The following is a 16,923-nucleotide window of genomic DNA, read 5'->3' as shown; positions in this document are numbered from 1 at the left end:
AAAACACATAGCCTTACCAAAATAGTTCCCATTTTTATTATGTGAAGATTTTTTTCTGTTCTTTGTATTTCTTTTGCAATAAATTAAAAGTGTCAAATTCTAAATGGTATAATTAAAACTCAACAAGTATCCTTTTTTCCTTTAAATTGAATAATTTTGTTTTGCAGAAAAGCTGCATAAATCTTGGCTAGTTTTGTACATTTTTTCTTTCAAGGATATAATGTAACCATCAGGGCTGTTACATCATGTAAATAAATTTCAAAGATGGTATTAATATAAAAACTATATCATATAACCCTAAAAATTTAATATAGCTGCTATGGAAATAACTAGATCATTTTTCCAAACAAATCTATATTCCATCATGTCATTTTGAACTTTTTCTGACCTTTTTTTTCTTTTGAAGAAAGAAAACTACAATTGAGACCAAATGTTTTGTGAAAGAAAACGCAGGAAAGCTGATTTGGCCAAGTACAGACAATTTCAGATTAAGAATGTTATTATATATTAAAACTTAACCCATTTGTCATAAGCCACAGTAATTATGGTATCACTTAGGAAGTCTATGGGTTTGCAATAGTACTTAGAAGGTTTTTAATGGCTTAAATTGTGACTACTAGTCACACAGTTTCTTTTTTTAAAAGTCATATTCAGGGCTTATTGCACTTAAAATACACAACTGTGTCAGCATCTTCTCACAAATTATGAACACATTTACACTATTCCTCAATTACCCATTGGGGGGATATGTTCCAAGACTCCCAATGGATGCCTGAAACTATGGATAATTTTGACCCCAATATAAAACATGTTTCTTATACATACCTAAAAGTTTAATTTATAAATTACGTACAGTAAAAGATGAACAACTAATAATACAATAACTATAATAACATACTGCAATAAAAGCTATGTGACTATGACACCGCCTCCCCTCCCCCCCTTCCTTATTGCACTGTGTCCACACGTTCGGTGCTGTCTGCAGTTGCCCCAGTAACTGAAAGCGTGGGTCGGGACTCAGGTGTACGTCAAGTGGGGGGCATTCCCCCAGCTCCCTTTGCCTCCACCCCTCTTCTTCCCACATCTCTGAGCCCATTTCTCATACTCATCTTACTCAATTCAACCTGATTCCAGAATCTCTGACTTTTCTTAATTCGACTCTGCACCTGTACCCCAAAGTTCCCAAGTCGCCACATTTTAGGCCATGGTTGGATCTGTCCATGGAATCTAAATGGTAATGTATGACCTACAGCAGTGAAGTCAGGTGGCAGCACAGCCTGCACTCAGCAGGTTTTCCCAAACACTAGTTCAGCATTCACCAATTAAGCAATGAGTTCCCTAAAACACTGTAAAGAATGACTAGACTCTATGGACCACACCATCCACATCCTCCTCTCTGGCATTCACCATGCCAAATGGCACATAAGAGTGCACACACTCACACACAGACACACACACACCAATTATTGGGGGGGAAAGATGCAAGACCTAACTTTGACTGAACATCTTCCATAAATTATGAGCTGTGCCCCTTCTGAATGTTCACATGAGGAAATCAGTTCACCGACTTCTTAAAATAGGACATATTCCTAATACAGAAGTCCCCCCAAGAGATTCCATGTTATACTTTGAAACTCATTTCAGCCAGGTTAAATCTCTAGTTTGAGGGGTAATGCATATCTTCTCCTCTTTCTTTTTTGTCAAAGAACTGTGAGATTCTTATTAGAATTTTCATTTACTTAATGAATGGCACAACACACTAAGGAGAAGGTGGGGCCACAGTGAGCAACAGGATCAGGAAGGGCCCTGGCGTTGCTCTCCACTACATCAGCTGACATTTCCAACAGCTCCCTTCTCTGCCTTCAAAAACAAACAACAAATAACTAAAACACAACCAAACACTTGTTGTCTAACATGCCTAAACACTGAACTTCTCTGATTACTTGTTTTGTTTTAAAAGGTGATATCTAAACATCCAAATTTACAAAAGAGATAAAACAGCAATTTTGCTTGACGAAAAGCTTTACTGGTTTTCCTTAGAGCATGCAACTTCCCCAGAGCTCTAACATACAATTCAAATAAAACAAGTTCAATTTATAACATTTCAAAGATACTGCTACTGTGTGAAGCAGGGTTTACCTGTGCATAGACACAGATAAAGAGAAGCAGCCATACAGGCACTTAACAATCTCTGCTGAAAGCAAATGGGTAAATGCTCACATGCATGTGATAAGATAACCTACTATCAGAACCATTCCTGACATCTGGGTTTTCCTATCTGCCTTTTCCTTCTAATGTACGTTTCACACTTCCTTCAGCCTGGTACAATTGCCAACGATTCCTGCTTCCCTTTGCGCTTGGGATTCCATAACACTATGTCATACAGTTAACCAATATTCATTCATGCACTTATTTAAAACAAAAAGTATTAGAACAGGAAAAACTCCTCAGGGTTAAGAAGTTTCTTAGTGCACAGAATCATGAAAGAAAAAAAAAAAAAAGAAAGAAAAGCCTACCCTGTAGAAACCCAGTGGGCTGTCTGAGACGGAACTGAGGGAGGCTTGAAGATGCAGAATTTCTCATACCTCAGCAAGGGCCTTCCTGGACCATTACACCTGAACCATTGTATAGTTATTATTATTCTTAAAATGACTTTAAATCAATTTGTTCTTGAAACCTGGCCTTTCCTCATGCAAGAATATTTGTAAAATCATGAGTCGGATATACAAGGCATATTTTTTAACATTTTTCTGCATACCACCTAAAATTACTTTGACTACAACAACATGGCACACTTTGGGAAACACTGGCCTAAGAAGTAAGAACACTGGGCCGGGGATTTAGCTCAGTGGTTTCGCTGCCTGCTGTGCAAGCGCAAGGACCCGAGTTTGATCCCCGGTACCAAAAAAAAAAAAAGAAGAACATTGTCCTAGTTATGCATCCCATGGGGCAAGTGACTTTCAGCTAAAGGGCTCTCCTGGTTTGCTCATCCATAAATAAAATGACAGGGTAACCTCAAAAGTCTCTAAATTCTAACATTCATGAACCCAGGACTCAGTGATTTGCAGTTGCCTTGTACAGTAAATCAAAGCAGAACTGGACCCAGATTCTTGGGTTCTTGACTCCCAATTTGGTGTCCCATTTAGAATCCCATCTCCTGCCGTGTTCATAAATGTGCAAGTGCCTTGGAAACGGGCATGTTGAGAAATGACAGCAAACACATATCTAGAGCTTACCCTCACACCAGGGACCATTCCAAGGACGCACCATATATAATCTCACTTCAACCACAGGACCATCCACTAACCTCTTTCACAGACAGCAAATTGAGGCAGAAGAGGAGAAATGCCTTGCACAAGATTATGGAGTTAGGAAAAGGTGTAACTGAAAACTAAAGCCCTTGGAGCTTTCCTGCCAAGGGTAGGCTTCGGCTACCAAACCACACTGCAAATTCGGGCTGCAAAACCACACTGCAAAACCAGCCGCGGAGGCTTCCAGGTACACATAACTGAGAACTCTGAGGACAAAACAGGCAGTGGGAGAGAGAGACGGGGGCAGAATACAAAAAAGTGATGTGGGAAGTGAATAACAGAAAATGTTAAAGACACTAAGATGAAATATACTGTAATGCACTCTTCTCTTTCTTTTTTTTTTTTTTGGTATCAGGGATCGAACTCAGGAACTTGCGCTTGTGAGGCAGGCTCCAGAACCACTGAGCTAAATCCCAGGCTCTGTAATGTACTCTTTTGCCTAACTTCAGAATGAATAAAAATCAGCAAAATTAAAACTTTTTCTAGCACCGAGAGCACATAAAAAAAAAATCCAAATAATATTACATTTCCAGACTATTGCCAAGAGAGACAGAGAAAGAGAGAATTAAAATTCAAGGAAAGGGCCCGGGATTTAGCTCAGTGGTTTCGCTGCCTGCTGCACAAGCGCAAGGACCCAAGTTCGATCCCCGGTACCAAAAAAAAAAATTAAAGGAAAAACTGTGGCCAGAAGACTTCAAAATGAAGTTAAATGTGCTAAAATATATGTGTAGCCCCTTAGACTGGCTACTTAAACAGTTTCTAACTAGTTTATTTTTTTATAGTTTCATTCTTTCTACAAAAGCAAAGAAAATAATAATTAGAAATACTTTTACTGGCCTCTTGGGTATCTACTTTGTAAAATAGTCTATTGTGTGAATGATGTTGTATATCTCACTGTAGTTCTCAGCCAACATGAACCCTATAAACACATTAAAATGCCCAGGGCAGAAAGAAAATAGAAGTGATGGGGTCACCATGTAACATGCCGAAGAGTATATAAGCAAAATCTTAAAGTTCATAAATAGAATGATTTCCAAAAGAAGATATAGGTCCGCCTTCAGAGTGGAAAGGGGCTGGAAACACAATTTTATAATTGAAATCTTCCCCCAAACCCTCACAAAAAATAGGTTCCCTCTCGCTTCACAGAGACCTTTACAAAACCCAACAGAACAAGGAGAGCCAGCCTAACAAGAAAGTTTCATTTCTTCTGTAAGATCTGAAACCATCTGCAAATATCACTTTATATTTTAATTTCCTTTTCTTTAGTAAGAGTGAGAAAAGTAATAAAAAAATTTTAAATATCCCAAGGCAATGTATCGTTAACCAAACAAACAAATGAAATGTTAAAATAATTATAGTGAACTCTGCTGTCCAAGTGGATTGGTCTGGTTATTTTAATATTTGTGTATTGTGGATAAATATGTGTGTAGGGGGGTAAGTGTGTGTGAATAGATTCTTAGGAATTTAGAAATCCATCCAAAATTCAGCAGTTTTCAATGACTTAATGAGTTTGATAATGGGATGCAGAAACTCTAATTCTTAAATCATTTGTTTTATTTCAAAGCAGTCAGGGTTGGTTATCAGTGTTAGTAACAGTTTAGGGGTTGAGATGTAGTTCCTGGGGCTGCGGGACATTCTGTTACCAACTTCCCATCTGTAGCAACACTCACAGGCCCACCCTAAAGGCCTTCAGGACAGAGTGCGCTGCCCACCATGGATGCGCAAAGCACAGCTGCCTCGGTGGAGAAATTTCTCCATCTCCTCCTGCAGCCAGTGCTGCCTTTTTGTTTTGGAGAACAGCCTTTACTTTCTCTGCATGACAAGTTCCATGTCACCTTAAAGATTCCCCCCACCACCACCACTTCTGAGTCACGGAGTTAGCCCTCATCTAACAGAGTGAGTAAAATGTTTTAAACGCAGGTAGGCAGAGGTAGTTTCATGCATGTTCATATGACAACATTTTGTATTGTATAAAACTTCTTTCATATATTTTGCCTCACTATGGTTTCCAGCCTGTGTGAATCATCGAACAATTGCCAATTTTGGGATGACCATGATTTTTTTTTTAGTGGTGGTGGTACTAAGATTGAACCCAGGGCTACTCTATCATTAAGCTACATTGCCCCTCCACCCCATTCTTTTTAGGGCAGTATCTGCCTAGGTTGTCCCAGACAGCCATAAACTTGCCATGCTTCTGCCTCAGCCTCCCAAGTAGCTGAAATTATAAGTGTATGCCACCATGCCTGGCTTAACCATGATTTTTTAAAATCAAGACAACCACAGAGATTGTTTTCAGCAAAAGCTTTTAATTAGTTAAGGAGTACAGGGACCAGTGAATTTTCTTTGAATAACGTTTGTTCTTTTTATGAATCATTTTGATGAGATCTGGTTGTCTTTATTGCCTGTTGAGGCTGACGGAATCAACCACACAGGTTAAATGTCCCTAACTGCACTGTGATCAGCTCCTTAAAACACTGATGTCTTACATAACATTTTATCACACATTTCTGCCTGTAGGACAGGAACTTAAGATCAGCTAATTGATGGAAATGTAGTCAAAATATTAATTCCTAAGAGATAAACCACATACCGTTCAACAGAAATCCTACATGAAAATGACTGGTGGAGATACGAGGTGTCTTTGTCACTTTTTTCTTGTTGCTTAGTCAAAATACCCAACACCCAAAGTTAAAGGGGAAAGGTTTATTTAGCTCACAGTTTGTAGAGTTTCGGTCCACAATCAGCAGGCTCCAAGGCAGGGTGTCAAGGCAGAGGGGCAACAATTCAGGGTAGCGGAAGACAGCAAAAGCAACAAGGGACCTTAACAGCTTCTTCCTTCACCTTTGCTTATTCAGACTTAGGGCAGGTAGCACTCATGCCCTTAATCCTAGTGCCCTTGAGCCTAGCATTGCACCACGAATCAATCACACACTCTAAATTCAGCCATCTCTGAAAAAGCCCCACCTACAAATGCATAAGGCTTTGGAGGGACATCTACACACACATCCTAACATGAGGTTAATAATTTTCTATTTACAGTTATTCTATCTTAAATTCATTACTTAATATGTTTATGACAAACACATGGAGAAGTTTTGTTCCTTTAAAAAACATTCAAAAGCCCATACATTAGCTTTCCATGTGTGCTATCATGATTTAAAATAAAAAGTTAAATGCTTTTTAAATAGGTAGAGGGGCTCCAACATCCTAACCTATCAACTTATATCACCTCAGAGTTGACAAGACTGCACCTTACCTCTTCATTGAAGTGTTTCATTTTTCACCTTGAAATTACTATGTGCCATTTTACTCTACTTCTTCTAGATGTTAGTTTGAAGCACTAACAAAGATGTCTACTGAAACATTTAATTGACTTTGAATGTATCTACATTCTTTTAGTGTTACATTTTGTGCTAAAGTATCCAATAATTAGGGTTATTACAATTGAGAAAGACAGACAAGGACAAAATAATGAAGCCAAATGTAGTGGGAAAATCATGCCAGGAAGAATATTATGTAAATCCCACACTTATTTTCAGATACATTTTGAGTTTTTAGTAGGGGAAAAAGTAGAACTTGGCTAACAATTTGAAAAAGATATTTATTAAAAGGACAAAGTTACTTTTCATTTGTTGGAACTATTTATACCGACGTAACCCAAAAGTTTGTGAACTGATCCTTAACTGGTTTGATTAAAAGAGAGTAATTAATAAATAACAAGACAGAATGAAAAGTTTGTTGTGGCATTTGATAAACCACCCAAGAAGTTAAATCAATGCTTTTCTGTTTAATTTCACTATTTGTTTTTCCATTTCAGCTGCCAATTTTCTAACATGCTATAGAAAGATAAGGAGACTTCTTTTTCTGATTGATAAACATCACAGATTTTTGTTTCAAATCAACTGAACTTTTTCAAGATTATCCTTGCATTTGCTGTCACCCTTGTAGTGAAGCCATTATTCCATCAAAACCCTTTAAACAGCCCCCACCTTTTTAAACTATTTTGACAAGAACCCCGTAACAGTTCACATCACCCTTGACCTTCAGGGTGTATATCATCTTGTCAACATATAAACAAACACACTGTTGGTTGTATTTTAATAGATTCTGTAAATATCAAGACCCAATTCATCAAAAGGTTCACAGTGAGTGACAGCTTCCAAGTTCTGGACTTTTATTTGCAATGCTAATTCTGACTTTTAATTTAAAAAGGATCTCTCGCTTGTGTTTTGTTCTTTTGTCTTATTTTTTTTTTCATGAATGTGTAATAAACTGCCAGAACTTTTTTCCCTCTCTGATATAAGCTTTGACTCTGTTTCAAAAGGAGAAGAATGCTGGTATTATGAAAGGTGGTTATTTTTCCAAGTTGTAAAAGGAACACACACATTTGCACAGAAAGTTGTTTTCTTTTGCTCTTTGGTTTCTTTGTTTTTGTGTTGTTGTTGTTGTTCTTGTTGTTGTTGTTGTTTTGCTGTGTTGGGGATTAAATCAAAGCCCTGGCTCTTACTAGGCAAGTGTTCTGCCACTGAGCTACATCCTCAGCCCCTTAGCCTCACAGGAAGAATTTATGTGTGACTACTGTCCCCTTTACTTGGCAAAATGCATAGCCTGTAATAATAATTTGTTTTAAGTGGAAAAAGAGATGATGACAGAGATGACTTACACTATTTCTACAATCAAGTAATTATTTTCTTTCTACTGTCATTGTCACAGCCTTCTCACATTGTGACATAGTCAGGGTTTTGCCGACTGTATCTTCTTTCTAAAACAAAAAATGTGTTATCAATATTGGTATGCCCTTTCTCCCTACAAAGCTTTTGCTAAGGAGGTAAGTAGAAGAACATAGTACACTTTGTGGACTAGAAGAATTGGGTGGACAAAATGTACTGATTATCAGGGAATAGCCACTAAGATAATATTTGTTAAAGACAGGGTGCAAAAGTTTATCAGACTTTGATGACTGTGAAGATATCCACATTCTGGCAAGATATTAAAAAAAAGTATAAGAAAGATAATATATCTAGAGGGCTGGGGATTTAGCTCAGTGGTTCTGCCACCTGCCTCGCAACCTTAGGGTACAGAGTTCGATCCCCATACCGCCTCCCCAAAAAAAGACAACATATCTAGAAGAGAAACATTTTTTGATAATTAGGACCTCTAAAGTAATGCTGTTAAGAAAAAGGAGGCAACCTTTAAGAGATACTGACCTGCATACATCTGTACGTGTGTACAAGGGCAATTCTGTCATGTTAGAAACCATACTTGGAAATTGTCTTGTGAAGGCATATTTCTTTGAGTCTGGGCCAAGCACAAAGCAGAAAGCACAGATGGATTTGGAAACATTCAAGCTTCTTGAAATGTCAACACACTCTGAAAGTGCTTCACCAGAGATATGGGGATGATATACCTACTCTTGTAAAAAACTAAACAAAGAAACCCATTAGAAGGTACTTGTAGAAAATCTAAGATTTGGAAACTTCTCTTTGATAAGTTCAGAAGAGGAAACACAGAGAAACAATCCATATAACTTGTTGTTACTTAAACAGAGGAATTTGTTTATTCTGTCTATGTGAAGTTTAAGCCAGCAAAAATTCTAATTTTGGAAGGTCTGAGATCTTTCTCCATGTTTATGCTACCCATGTGCTAAAGGATGGGATCCCTAGCTCTGGACAGATCACAGTATCGAAATTTAGCTCAAGTAATAAAGAAATCTTGGATCTCCCTACAGAAATACTTTTAAATATGACCATCTTGAAGACAGTTATTATAAAAAGGGGACATAATTTAGAATGAGACATGCCCAGGTTGGAAATAGTAATAATAGTTAATACTTATAGGGTATTTACTTGATACCAGGCATTAAGTGCTTAATACATGTTAACTCATTTCACCTTCACACTGCCTTATGGAAACAATACTATCACTACGTGACTTTGTCTTGGGGGCACAGAGAAGGTAAACAACTAACCCAAGAACACACTTTCAGTAGAGGACAGAGCTCAGCTACAACCTTAGGTCATCCTACATACCAGGCACAGAATAAGCACTCAATACCAACAGAGAATTGTTATTACTGTTCATTCTGCCATCATGTACCAAAATTTGAGAATGTACATTTGAGTTACTCTCAGTCTTTGACCTTGAGTTGCTTTTTTCAGCCAACTGACAAACACTAAAATTTATGAATAGAATGCATCATGGTGTTAGGAGAGACGCAGCCTCTCGGGGCCTCAGTTTTTGACATATTAAGTGGGAATAATTAAATCACCCTCAACAGGATGATTAAAGGAATAAGGTGGATAATATATGCAAAGTGCACAGAACAATGCCTAGAACATTGTAAATGCTATTAGTATTGATAATAATTTAACAGAATAAAGAGTACAGCAGCAGAAAATACTGTATGTTATTAAGAATGAACACACAGTGCTTGCTTCAGCATCGCATACACTAAAATTTGGAACACACACAGAATTGAAATTGCACCAAATTCTTGACAGAATTATGGTGGTAAGTGCTTAGTGGCTACCATTCGACTCAAATATGATTTTTAATCTCTTAAATACTTTAATGAAACATGGACTTTGTTGCTTTTAAAAAATACATAAATAAATGATAGAATTTAAAGTTATTACAGTCCTCTACGTGTGATTCTAATCAAGAAAGACAAATGCACTGCTGCATGTGTTATGAAATTAGTTATTCTCTATGCTTGAGAACTTCCTGATTCTTCAAGATGTGAGTCAAGACTAGACTAACTGATGTAAAGGATGAAATAAAGCAAGGGAAAAAGAGAAGAGAGAGAGCAAGGGAGTGAGAGTGGGAGGGAAGGAAAGAAGGAGGAAGAAGGGAGACAGGAAGGAAAGAGGAAATGAAGAAGGAGAGAGGGAGTGAAGAAGGGAGGAAAGAAGAAAGAGGGAAGAAGGAAAAGAGGGAGGAAGCCAGGCTGCTAGCCATTTCGGGGGTTATTTTTATAAACAGAAACTGTCTAGGTTTGACTCTCCCTGGCTTAGACCCTAAGTACAGCAGAACCTCATACTCTAGATTTTTAAAAATACAGCCGCCCCTTCCCAGCCCTTATGCGGCCGCAGAGCCCACCGCCCACACCGTGTCGCACGAGCAGGATTAGCACGAAATAAATCAAAGTGAGTTATGCAGAAGCCCCATGAAATCACAAAAGATGAGTGGATGGAAAAGCTCAGTAACTTACATGTCCAGCGAGCAGACATGAATCACTCATCATGAACTACCTGGTCACAGAGGGCTTTAAGGAAGCAGCAGAAAAATTTCGAATGGAATCTGGAATTGAACCAAGTATGGATTTAGAAACACTTGATGAATGGATTAAGATTCCGGAGATGATTCTGAAGGGTCAGATTCGCCTTGATCAACAGCCTCCATCCAGAGCTCCTGGACACAAACCGGTATCTTTACTTTCTTCTGCAGCAACAGCATTTGATTGAGCTGATCGGCGGCGCTGGAGTTCATCCAGACTCAGCTGGCAGAGCAGAGCGAGGAAAGTAGAGAGTGCCTCACAGGGAAGGAACGCACACTGGCCCTGCTGGCCTTTGACAGCTCCGAGGAGTCACCCTTCGGAGACCTTCTCCACACGATGCAGAGGCAAAAGGTGTGGAGTGAAGGTCACCAAGCTGTTCTAGATTATGAGAATCGTGAATGCCACCCAAGCTGGCAAAATTACTGAAACAACTACCTTGGGCTCAGAAGGAGCTGGACCAGAAGAAAGTAAAATATCCCCAAATGACAGACCTCAGCAAGAGTGTAACCAAGAAGCCCAGGGCAGCCAGACCCTGGGACTGCCGTGGTGTCTCACCTCCCCTCAGACAGTGAGCAAAAGATTTTCACTGCAGTAGAGAACCCTTCACCCCTTTGTACTTTTCTTTTGGTCCTGGAATCTTTTTTTTAAAGGGAATGTGTCCCTTTTAAATGCTGGCAAACCCATGTGAAAGACACTTTAGGAGTCTGGGCGGTCTGTGCACTGTGGTACATCCTCAGGATTTCAACACGTTGCTGGTTACTGTCCCAGTGCTCCTGGTGTTTCTTACTCTTGCAGGTTTACCTTGTTATTGAGTGCTGCATCATTACGGAGTAGCAATTAACTTAAGGCCTCCCATTCAGAGCACATGAAGAGCACTGATCATTGTTTTGCTTTCTGTAGCTCGCAGGCAGACGGTGTGTTTTCTTAATTTTCCTAAGTCCTGTCAGGCCTTTATTTTCAGTTTTTCCTTACCCTTTGTTTTTCATTTATTTTTTGTTTTGTTTTTCATAGGAAAGAATGTATAAATTTCTAAATCCTAATTCAAAGATGACTTTTGTATGAGGGAAAAAAAAAATACAAAAACGGGAAGGAAACACAGAGATCCTAGTCCAGTGAGCAGATATTCTAATAAAGGGAAAAAGAGAAGGGAGAGGGAGGGAGAGGGGGAGGGAAGGAAAGAAGGAGGAGGAAGAAGGGAGGCAGGAAGGAAACAGGAAATGAAGGCAGGAGGGAGTGAAGAAGGAAGGAAGAAAAAGGGATTTTAATATATAATAATCAGAATGCTGTGAAAGTTAGAAAATCTAGCTGTATTTAATTCTTATCAAAGTTAAGTGAAGTTGGTGTTCCCATTTTACAAATGCTTAGAAAAGTTCAAAGGGATTCACCAAAGTTACCTGAAGTAGAGACTGAGCCAGTCCTCCTTATGCAGGACTGGAAAGGAGAAGGACACTGTGAAGTTCACATAACAAATCTTATTTACTCTCCTCAAACTCTGCTTGTTTGCAATGCAACATGTTTCCCACACATCTTAACCCAGTGGCTTTGGGGCAAACCTACAATTCTAATGAACATCCAGGACACTCAAACTGCCCTCACTTGAATTTGACAGTGTTATTTGTTAGTGACAACATATAAAGCAAGTCCTGAATTCGGCACAGTCCTAAATAGCTTCAGAGTGACATGTCTCCCTTCCCTTCCTTCCTATCTTCTGCTCTGAAAAAGCCCTTAGAACAGCATTTCTCTAAAAGCTCTATTTTATAGAATCAAAATCATTTATTTTCATCCAGAGATCTTTCCAAGCAGATTTAAAGTCCAACTGTGGAAAGGATTAATTCTCATAGGGGTTAAATCTCATAACTAATAATGCTTTAATATTTTCAACCCCAAAGAAGTAGTCATTTCTCCATTCACTTGTCTCAGAGATGTTGCATTCCAGATGTGTTCTCTTACCTCTGCACATCCAGACCTAAATAACAGAAATGGGAGCTTCCCAGTCTCTCGATTTTTTCCCACTCCCTCCTCAGCTGTCAGATTTTCCTAATGCTTCCAGGATTAGGAGCAAAAGAAGGAAATGTTGGGAGTTGGCAGGGTCTTTCTTCAAACTTTACAAGTCTATGTTTTCAGTTGAATTTACTGCTAAGTCACTGGCACCAGAACTTCGAGCATTTATCACGTTTCATACCTTCAAAGAATGAATCATTTTAGTATCAGAATATAGAACACAAAAAAGTTATTAATGGTTATTAATTATGATTATAATAAACTGCTGGAGAGGAGGATCAGATAAAGCTCTGGAAGGTTTCTTTCTTGGAAAGAAAGGTAACAAACAGCAAGTATAAAATATTTGGAAATCTACTGGCTACAATAGACTTCTTCATAGTAACATTATTTCCTAGATTCTAAGAAAATGTAGAAATATGTGTCATGTGTTGTCAAGGAAATATATATCTTGCTTAAATAGAAAAAAAAATGGTCAAAAAAGAAGCCAAGAAACTGGTGGATGCCAGGCAGGGTGTTGCATGCCTGAATCCCAGGTATTCAGAAGGCTGAGGCAGGAGAATCACAAGTTTGATCCCAGTCTGGGCAACTTAGGAAGATTATTTCCCAAAATAAAAAATGGCTTGGGAGGTAGCTCAGTGGTAGAACGTTCCTGGGTTCAATCCTCAGTACAAGAACAAAAAGAGAAGGAGGAACAGAAAAAGGAGGAGAGATAAACAAAACTGAACATCTTAAGAACAGTGCTGATTCTGAACACATGTACATGGTTATGGTGGTAGTAGCTGGCAAGAAGCCACTTCCATAACGAATTAGCTGAGCCCAGAGAAAATGTTCACCACAAATAGTACTGGCCCATTAGTTACTAGTAAGGATTCTGGACTCTCAGCTACTATAGAAATGCTATACCAATTTCACTAAAATATCATGACCAATTAGAGACGCAGCTCCATGCTTGCAAACTCTTAAGCATGGGTAACATCCACTTGGACATTTCATCCCACGCAAAAGAGATACAGCATTTGCCGCAACTGTGATATAACTCATGGGATCCTGGGGGCAGCCCCTGACCCCTGTCTGTGCCTTCACTGATGCTACCTGACACCCTGTCAGATTAACGGGGAAGACTAAGCCTGGTTACGCATGAATCTGAGTCAGAACCAAAATAAACTTGGGAACATTCCTTGGAAGTTGGTTCCTCATTCCCAGTACCTGTCTGTTGTGTCTACTTAGTCCTTACTCCCCAGCTATTAAAATGTAAATAATGAAGCTTAAAGTAGTACTTGTCCAGCCATATATGAACATCTACATCTCCTTCCCCTCCCCACATACACAAAAGCACAACAGAATAAACACATGCTCAGAGGGACAAAGACCCTCTATAGTTCGGACAAAGCCCTAAAGTGAGCACACATGTTGATCTCCAAGACCTCTGAGAAAGGACATTTTACAGTTTCTCTCCAGAGCCTGCCCATTGGAGCTGGGTGTCTTTAGGAGTTTGAAAGTCTTTCAGAGACTACGCTGGCAAGCTGCTTCTTCTTCAGATGCCTGAAACCAAAAGTAATTTTGTTCTAACTTTCAGTGCTCTCCTACTGGCAGTCACAAAAATGGCCAAATGGAGGAGGAAGTATTCCATTTCCAAATGTCAGGTGACTTCTTCCTCGAGCCGAAGGATAATTTCTCCACCCCAAGAATACTCATCTAGTTTGAGATTTGCCTTAAATCTATCAAGCATATAAGCAGAGTAAGTTTGGGGGAGGGGTCATTCAAGTAGACTTTGAATTTCTGGCAAACGGTTCACTGTATATTTCATTTCAAAGGCCTAATTATGTCTGCATAAATAAACTGTGCTACGCAGCTTGATGCATGGCCATTTGTCATATTAAAACAATGGCATCAAAAGTAAATCCCCATTAACATTGTTTAACTTTAATGCTTTGGGGTGTTTGCCACTCAAATGATTAAAAAATGGAGTGATTTATGATACCACAACTTAAATGAGGCAACAAAACAAATAGACTATGAGTCACTGAGACTTAAAATATACTAGGAGCCCAGCTGGGTAAGCAGCAAAAAAGGTATCCACCATGAAGAGTTCCTGGACTCTACCGTCTGTGGCCTTTGCTCTGTGTGTGTGTGTGTGTGTGTGTAATTGTATAGGTTCAGCAGGGTACTGGGAAAGTTTTCAGGAAAATACATCACTAGATTTTTTTTTAAAAGGTTTTCTTAGGCTGGGGATTTAGCTCAGTGGTTCTGCCGCCTGCCTCGAAAGCGCAAGGATCTGAGTTTGATCCCTGGTACCAAAAAGAAAAAGGGTTTTCTAAATTGCCCACACTCAGGCTCTGGAGTAATGATAAAATGCAAATAGAGAATAGGTAAAAATATTTTTATAGGTCTGGATACAATACTACAGACCATTTTAAAAGATACCTTCATTTTACTTTTTTCTCTTAGAAAACAACATAGAATATCTTTACTTTATATATAGAAAAAAACACAGTTTGAAGACATATCCTTTCAAAGGTCATAGATCAGTCTTCTAAAGCAAAGCATGTTACATAGGCCAATAAATTAATAAATGACAGAGTTACCCAACTTTCCAGACTTCTCTGGTCTTAACCATAAATTCCCCGGATGCAGGATGTCATGGTTTTCAGTGCTGTCAAACTTGTCTACTTTCTTCCTGGGTAAAACCATTTTAATCCTTGATCTCTGTCCCACCTAAATCAAGCCAGTATAATTGCCAAAAACAACATTTCTGAAGTAGACACTGTATCTGTGACAGAATTATTCTATTCAATGCCAGCTCTAGGCTAGCCTACTGTCTTAAAGAACAGATTCAGATAATACAATACATTTACCAAAGGAGCAGTAACAGTTTTGCTTTAGCCCTTGAGAACCAAACTCCAGTATCTATTCTATAAAAATCCTTCAAGGTCTTTTAAGACAAAGCACCATACGAAGTGTGTCTAAACAGCACAAAAGTAAACTAAAATTTGGCAACATTTACCCTACCAATATGAGTAGCTAAAGTGGACAATATAAGATAAAATCACTTATAGTGGAGTCTGAATTATCCCGTTGGCCATCTACACTAAAGTAATTATTTAGAAAACCACCACATCAGCTCTTCCTGCATGCTACATAAACAATCACTTGTGCAAAGAATTTTGGTGTGGTTGTTCATTTGCAGGACAATTACAGCATCAAACAGATGCACAACCCAAAGAGCAGCCACCCAGTCTGGCCTGTCAGCCTCTAAGACTGACCCGTCCTGGCCCAAATCAAACTTTGGCAAGAGTTCCTTCTTCTCTTTCTGCCCTCCTGTCAATCTGGTATACTCTGTTTAAAGGCTGTAACCCGCTCCAAACCATGCATTTCTCCAGCTTTTCAAACTATTCAACATCTCAGCTTTCCCTTTCCCCACCCAGACCTCAGCTCCTCCCTTCTCCACATTATTTCTTTTTCAATCACTTTGTAATGAGAGCCCGTAGAACTCCCATCTGACACTGGACAGAAAAGGCAAATAAAAATTGGGTTCGGCATGGTGGTGCATGCCTGTAATCCCAAGTTATTCAGGAGGCTGAGGCAAGCAGATAGCAAGCTCAAGACCAGCCTGGGGAACTAAATGTGACCTTGTCTCAAAATTTAAAAATAAATAAATAAAACGTTTTTAAAAGTGCTGGGGATGTCTTTCAGTGGTAGAGCACTCCTGAGATGAAACTCTGGTATCAAAAAAAGAGAAAAAGATAAAAAAGGAAAGAAAGAAAGAAAGAAAGAAAGAAAGAAGAAATTGCATCAAACAAGACCTTTTTTTGGAGACAGGTCTCACTCTGTAGCTTAGGCTTGTCTTGAACTCACTGTGTAGCCCAGGTTGGCCTCCAAGTCCCAGCAATCCCCCTACCTCAGCCTCCCGAGTGCGGGAATTACAGGTGTGCACCACCACACCTGGCTCAAACAAGATTTAAATTTCATATGTAACTATCAGTAGTGGAAGACTTTGCATTGGAGGAGCAAGACACCATATGCCTATTTAAAGTGTCAGTATAAATGTGGGAATATAAATGAAAACAATACAACCAATTGTAAAAATTTTTTGGCAAACTTGGACACCACAGATCCTAAAGATAAATGACTTAGTTTATTTCTTTTGGACTCTTTAAAATCTACCAATGAAATTCAGCCACTTCTAGAGCTAGCACATTTCATTATCTCTGGCACAATCTAGTATCTAAAAGAGATCAATTTAATTTTTAAAAACCTCAATAGCTAGCCACATGGTTCTGAGTATTTGTAATCCCTCTAAGGAGAGCCAAGGGCTCTGAACTGACCACAGGTGAC

The 16,923-nt window shown here is 38.9% G+C and overlaps 1 protein-coding gene and 1 pseudogene across 2 annotated transcripts in view; one reads left to right on the top strand and one right to left on the bottom strand.

Annotated features, from left to right (window-relative positions):
- Prdm6 (PR/SET domain 6) overlaps nt 1-16,923 on the bottom strand; it is a 108,041-nt gene that overhangs the window by 57,052 nt on the left and 34,066 nt on the right. The gene's annotated exons all lie outside the window — the stretch shown is intronic.
- LOC106010168 (glucose-induced degradation protein 8 homolog pseudogene) lies at nt 10,376-11,159 on the top strand (annotated as a pseudogene).

This window comes from Heterocephalus glaber, unplaced genomic scaffold (genome assembly GCF_053883595.1).
Source record: "Heterocephalus glaber isolate CG9 unplaced genomic scaffold, H.glaber_assembly_v1.0 deba00001463, whole genome shotgun sequence".
Classification (NCBI taxonomy): domain Eukaryota; kingdom Metazoa; phylum Chordata; class Mammalia; order Rodentia; family Bathyergidae; genus Heterocephalus; species Heterocephalus glaber.
The sequence above is the reverse complement of the archived record's forward strand: the minus strand, read 5'-3'. Positions and strand labels throughout refer to the sequence as shown.